The 7,091-nt window shown below is 37.2% G+C and overlaps 1 protein-coding gene across 1 annotated transcript in view; it reads left to right on the top strand.

Moving 5' to 3' along the window:
• FAM19A2 (family with sequence similarity 19 (chemokine (C-C motif)-like), member A2) overlaps window positions 1-6,864 on the top strand; it is a 54,090-nt gene extending 47,226 nt beyond the window's left edge. Inside the window, exon 5 of the mRNA XM_010144859.1 lies at window positions 6,486-6,864. The gene's annotated coding sequence lies outside the window, so the exon portion shown is untranslated. The remainder of the gene's footprint in view (window positions 1-6,485) is intronic.
• The last annotated feature ends 227 nt before the right edge of the window (window positions 6,865-7,091 follow it).

The following is a 7,091-nucleotide window of genomic DNA, read 5'->3' as shown; positions in this document are numbered from 1 at the left end:
AATGAAAATTTGAAGACTTGAAAAATTATCTATCGATATGTAACCTACTCTGAAGGTAAATAAATCCATACAGTTATAGTGAAATATCTGTTTTCCAAACTGTTCACAAATCACTCAAAGTTTGCCTCTAGTCATTAGCCCAAGTCAAGTAGCAGTCTGTGATCCTGAAACAAGGGCTTGTTTTCTAAATCACAGTTCTCTGCTGCTTTTACATTATCAAGCACACCCTTGAAATATGGTTGAATCAATTTAACATTTCTCAGATTTCTGAAAAGGTTCCTCGTGCCCCAAGAAACTTAGTTATCCAGCATTATCACCCAAATCCACACCTGCCTACAATTAAATGCATATGCATACAGGAGCCCTATTAGAAAAAGATGTGTAACACCTCTTTTTGTCCAGCTTCCCAACTTACTTAGAGAATAAATTATGGGATTATTAAGATGTGAGGAAATTGTGAGCCTGTTCTTTGTTGATATTTGCAAAGTACTTTTAAATATATCTGATACTGGGTAGTATTAGATCAAAAGAAACTTCCAAACTTTCAAGTTGAACTGTTTCCGGTGAGTAAGCATGCACAAGTGGCAATGCAAATTATCATTTGCCACGTATGAAAGATAGTGCATGGCAAACACACTGTATGGGTTTTGAAGTTCCAGGAAATAGTGCACTTCCATCTGTTCAGAAGATTCATTTCCAACCTCGACCTCATTCACAGAAGACACAAGTGGAAAAAAATGCATTGGCAGATGGATTTTTGTTTGTATATGTCCTTCTGTTTCTGTATTGTATTAGGTTTTCACTACCAAAACAAAATTATTTATGTCATAGAAAAAATATGGCTGATATAGCGCTCTTGAAGTCCATTCCTTATTAAGAAAGGTTTGCTAAAGAATTGCGTCATTGACCATGTTTTATTAATTCTTTTGTGGTCTGTTTACATGCAGTATAAGAAAACATAAAAGTAAGGACACAAATGGAAATGTACTGCATACAAGTAAGCGCTGACTTGGTGTGAGATGTCTGTCTTATCTCCATGTCTGGGATGACAATCCATAGCTAGGCATTTCTTAATTTCTTCAAGCATTTCTTTAAGGGATTCTTCTGGTATTCCCTCTATTTAGCTTATTTCATGTTGGTCATTAAATATATTTGTAAGACACTTTTTATTCTTCCTAAAAGTCCCCACACCAATGTTTTTTCCCCTTAGGCCTTTAATATTTTACTAAAGAGTGCTGGGGGTGGCTTTTTTTTTTTTTTGTCTCATGAAATTCCACTTAGGTCAGGGTGAGCTTTAAGAAAAACCACCAAACTTCCTTTCTCTGTCTTACATATCTCAGGAAGAATAGAAGGAAAAAAGATAGCTTGGTGATTCTTCACTATACCCAGATGACACTCAGGCTATGACCACACACAATCCTATACAGTTGATGGAACAGTTCTAACTAAAAAGAAAAACACCAGTATTAAGTTCTTTCTGTTTCTTGTGTTTGTTTATATTCTTTGGTGAAAACTTGGAACAGAGGGTCCGTCATACTTCTGACTCATCTGTGGAGAGAAGAAACACTGGCTTAAAAAGTTGCCCCTTTCTTCATGTGAATTGATCCGTAGTCCTTACAACATTATAACAGGATTCTCTCCAACATTACTCCCCCACTAAATTCTATTGATTATTGTGCACAATGGAAAAGATAGAATTGGAGTTCCAAGGGCACCCATAGAAAGGCAAGTTGCTAACTTTCAAGTGCTTGACTTTGCAAACTCATAAGTCTGTTTTTAATATAGATTTTGTGTATGGTTTGTGATTGTCCTGATTTGAGCTGAAACTTCCTTGTTTTGGGTAATGGACAAATAGAATTATTCCATGCAAATACGATAATTCTGCATTTAATTGGTTGAGAGTCAGGTCAAACGTTACGTCAGAAAAAAATTGTAAGAGCTGCCAGTCAAAAAAATAGTAATGTACAGAGCTGTGTTATGAAATGTTCCTGCACAGACTTATTTCAATATACCACGTATTATCTATTTTCTTCTAACATTATTAAATAATAATTAATTACGTGCCTCATTTGCATGTATAAACTATTCTGTAGTTAGCAAATAATTAGAGATACATTTGTTTCTCTGAAGAAACAGAAGATTTGTACTATACCTAACTGTGACCCTGTGACTTTGACGCTCAGGTGCATGAAAGTAAGGAAAAGTGCTTTACTCTTCAGGTGATATTCTGTCAACCATCCTTTACATCCTACATCTTGATTTCCGTCTCTTCCTTTTCTAAGACAGAAGGAAGTTTTGAGTAAAAGTATCAGGCTGGGTTTTATTTGGAATCTATTCTTATAGAATAGACGGTATTATCGGCTGCATTTATCAGCTGTGGGGATTTCACAAGTGAGGGCATTTTTCACCCATTGTTAGCAGACCTGAAATGGAGGCTGTCCAAAAAATCTCTTGAGCTGGTAGCTTTCGTATTGTGCTGCCTTTGAGGTCTTCTCATATCTGGTCCCTTCTTGGCTACCCTGCCAAAATTGTTCTACCCGAAGACTGAATCTGTTTTGAACATTTAGTGAGCAAAAGAAATGTGGAAAACTTCAGCTGCATTTTAATTATATATTGTTGTTTTAAAATAAAACAAATGCGTTCACATACAATTCCAGCCAATTTATAGCAGACACTCACTAATTTAAATTAAAAAATTTGAAACCGCAGAGTAATTGTTCTTTAACTGCACGTTTAGTACAAGAAAGTGAAGAGAGTCTAATGCATTGTATTTATGATATAACAACCATGTGAAAAAATATATTAGCATGAAGGGAGCAATTATGCTCCAAGAATGAACAAATTAATTCAAATCAACACCTATATTGCTAAAGATTTTATGTCCTTTTTTTCATTTGTGGTGTTAAACATCAGCAAAGTTGTTTCTGTATACATATTAATTATTAACTGAAAAATTGATTAGACTTGATTTGCACCCATTCAGTGTGTTACTGTTCTCTCAGGATTTTCAAAGTTAGACACATACTGCTATCAGTCCCCCATTTCCTAGAAAGGCGTTTGGCACAATACCTTGCTTCCCAGCCACTCAAACCAAATGGCTTTTACTACAACCAAAATTAAGCATCTCTGGGAATACCATCACTAGATATTAGCTGAAATTTCATTGCTTCTTTATGAAACTGCCTTTAGCATCCAAGAGATCTATTTTCTCCCTAATGCATATGAGTATATAACTTCCATTAATGTTAATGTCTGGTCTATGCTTGCATATAACAAGTATTATCTTCTTACTTAGAGGCAAATGTGGGCCACTGTGTGTGCTATTCCAAGTAGCATTGTGTGATGTAGAAGTTAACACACACACAAAAAAAAAAAAAAGAGAGCAGGCAGAATAATAAAACTTCTGGCAAGGGAAAGCATTTAAAAACTCGAGTCATGTAATCATAAAAACTAGGAATAGAATATGCAGCTTGAATTACTGTGCAGTCTGTGTCAACAAAATGACCTTTGTATACGATTAGCCACCTGTTACAGAGCAAAGATTTGAATGGCTATCGGATTTTTTTCTCTTTTATATCACCTATTTATTTTATGTAACAATGTATGTTGCTTTTATAGGGATATTTTCACCACGCAGTTTAGAGCTAGATGGGAGGAGCAGATAAGCCTGCAGATTATGATTTTACTGAGTTTCTTTGTGACTTAAAGTGAACACATTTGCACTTCCAAACAGCCACATAACTGAGCAATCATATACGTGTGAAAATACTCTTTTTGCTAGATGCAGCTTATCACCTTAGCCTATGCACTGACAGAGCTGAATGTAACAGAAATAATAAATCACAGAATGACTGTGGTTGGAAGGGATCTCTGGAAGTCCAAACCCCTACTCAGGCAGAGCCACTTAGAGCTGGTTGCCCAGGATCAGATGGCTTTTGATGGAGATTCGCCAGGTGCCTTGGGCGACCTGTGCCAGTGCTCAGTCACCCTCACAGTAAAAAAATGTTTCCAGAGAGGGAGTCCCCCGTGTTTCAGTTTGTCCTCATTGCCTCTTGTCTTGTCACTGGGCACCACTTGAAAAGAGGCTGACTCCATCTTCTTTGCACCCTTCCTTCAGGTATTTGTACACATTGATGAGATCCTCCCTGAGCCTCCTATTCTGCTGGATTAACAGCTCTCTCAGCCTTTCCTTATATGAAGATGCTCCAGTCCCTCATTTGCCTTAGAGGCCCTTTATTGATCTCTCTCCAGTAGCTCTCTGTCTGGCTTGTAATGGGCAGCCCAAAACTGGAGACACTGCTGCAAGTGTGGCCTCACCAATACTGAGCAGAGGTGAAAGATAACCTTCCCTGACCTGTTGACAATACTTTGTCTAATACAGCCCAGGATACCATTAGCCTCCTTTGCGGCAAGAGCAGTGTTGCGGAACACTTGGGGGCAGTGTGGGCGGTCGGAAGATTACGTGCTGTGACAGTAAGGCAGTAACTGCCCACGATGGGCGAGGCTTCTTAAGGAACTATATAGCCCTGAGTCATTACACAATAAAGCGCCATTTTTGCATCCTCTATGTTAGAGTCAGTGTCTAAATTGGCCCCCAACGGCAGATGTTGGGTGTCCCGTATCACAGCAAGTTACCACAGGGCACATTGCTGACTCATGGTCAACTTGGTCTCTCAAAAGTCAGCTGGCACCGTCTATTTTTAATAGCAAAGGTCTACTCTGTGGTTATGTAGGCAGAATAGAGAATTCAGATGAATTCCAGTGACTGTGCCTGTCCAGTTGTTCCTCTGAGGAAACTGTCCTCTGATTCTGCTTTGGCTTTGATCTCTGGTTTTTGGAAAAGAAGTTTTGACCTTGCATCTGCGGGGCCCTTTTGGAAGTCTCACGTCCTTAGATCTCTCTTCAAAGTGCTTTGCATCTGTTGATTTATCACAGGTTTATATCTATATCATCTATATCTATATCTAATCTATCTATCTATCTATCCCTATGTATATATTTCAAGTGAAGCTACTAAAATCCACCTCTTTGGATAGGATCAGAAGATGTGTATTTTGCATTATGTAGCTCAGTAGCTTCTGTGTCCATGAGTAGAATTCCAGCTTGTTACAATAAAGAAAAAATAAATAAGAATAAAATGCTGTGTCAGCCTTTTGAGCTTTGGTGCAGGGCGTAGAAATATGTTGCCTGACTTTTAAATTAATTCTTCATTATTTTTTCAAGCAATCTTCCACTATAGGAGCCACGTGAAGCTGTTCCCAACAGCAAGAACAAGATAAAATAAGAGCACTGTAATAAATAAACCCATGTATCATAAAAATCAGAAAGCACAATTTTATTATTGCCTTCATAAGTGCAGTTCACAGAAACGACTTGGTAGAGAAGGCAAACCATAGTAATGAACTCCTCGAACAGTCCTTTTAATATTCTGCTCTACATCCATGCTCTGCAGAGCTGATGAGAGCTGTATGCAAACAGTTTTGCTGAGGGCAAAAGAATGTTTCATCATTAAGGAGAATGACCCTTCTCTTTGTGATCAAAATGAAAAGCATATGCCCCTTGATGTCATGAAGTGTTGTTGTGACTGTTCAAATGGATTGTTCCTGAAGAGTTGGGATGTTGTCCTGACACAATTTGATATGACAATATCACATGATCATTAAATGTATCCACTGACACAGCAGAAATATTCCTCAAAGTTATGTTTCTTTGATATGATGGATATTTTTGTCTTCTAGTGTTTAAAATCCAAATCAGACACAGGGAAAATCCAGTTACTGTGAAATGCTCTATTTCTCACTCTTTCTCTGTGGTTCTTCTGTTCCACTCTTGTTTCATGAAAGGCTGAGTGAAACCGCTCTAAGTGAACTCCTTGGTAGTTATTTTATACATTGTGAATATCAGAATATATTTCTCACTTGTTTATGTATGCATGATTTTTGTCCTGTGATTATTGCTTGCTAAGATGCATTTAGCCCGTAACAGGACAGTGCCTTTTCCAATCTAAAGGATTCTATGATTTATTCTATGATTGTGTTTTGAAGTAGCATGCAAAGAACAGAAGAATACACCTCCTGTATCGGTCACTGTTATAGTCAATGGTTAACATTTTAAAAACATAGTTGTTACCATACAGAAGTTCTAACATTGAAAAGGATGAAGAGAATACAGGAATTTTCCTTGAAACCAATGCTTTTGACTTTTGTGGGTTGGTAATTTGTGACCTTTAGATTCTTTTATTATATTTTTAAGCATGGTCACAATACAATTACTCCATGTCAAGTTCAATTCCAAAAAAGCACTTAAACACACAGTTTAAGTTGGGGAGCAATCCTATCTAATACCGTTGGGAATTATTCACTTATTTAAAAACAATTGAAAGAGCTTTGCTGGGCAGAGATCTTATATTTCAGTCTCAATTTCCAGTACTTTGGAAGTAAATTCTTTATGTAGTTTTGATTTTCTGATTTTCTTTTTCTTTACAGGTAACCCGATAGCTAAAGACAAATCAAGTCAGTCTCAAGGCTGATAACATTAAATACAACACATAAGAATTTCATTCCTCCAGGCAATCCTTGAAGTGAAATTTTATACTGCTGGGGTGTATCCTTCAGAATCAATTGTTTCAATGAGTACCTGGCTTGTAATCAGCAACAGCCTTGAGATCAAAACTACTGGAAAGTTATTCTGAACTTCTGTGTCTCAAAGATTTCAACTGATTGAACTGTGTACACTTGTAAAATTGCACTTGCTGAGGAATTCGCAGCTGTAATCACAAGAGCTGATATTCAAAACGTGCAGAAAAGCAGCAATCTTTTGGATTCTCCGTTCCAGACCAGTGGCTTTTCATCTTGATGAACTCAACCTCCAAAATATATTGGTTCCTCCTCTTAAATGATCCCTGGTCCACCATTCAGATTGCTGATGGGACTGCACACTGCTTTAATTAAATTTCTGTTGCAGAAATTGTCCTCTGGCATGGCACAGTTTTAGACATTTTTATTTATATTCTAATCTTGGAGCTCTCAAAGGTACATATTTAAACATCTTGAAGTTGCTTTTGTTATAGGAATGGAAATATATATCCATTG

Source organism: Buceros rhinoceros, unplaced genomic scaffold (assembly GCF_000710305.1).
Source record: "Buceros rhinoceros silvestris isolate BGI_N320 unplaced genomic scaffold, ASM71030v1 scaffold2061, whole genome shotgun sequence".
Lineage (NCBI taxonomy): Eukaryota > Metazoa > Chordata > Aves > Bucerotiformes > Bucerotidae > Buceros > Buceros rhinoceros.
Note: the sequence above shows the minus strand (reverse complement) of the source record. Positions and strands in the feature narration are given on the sequence as shown.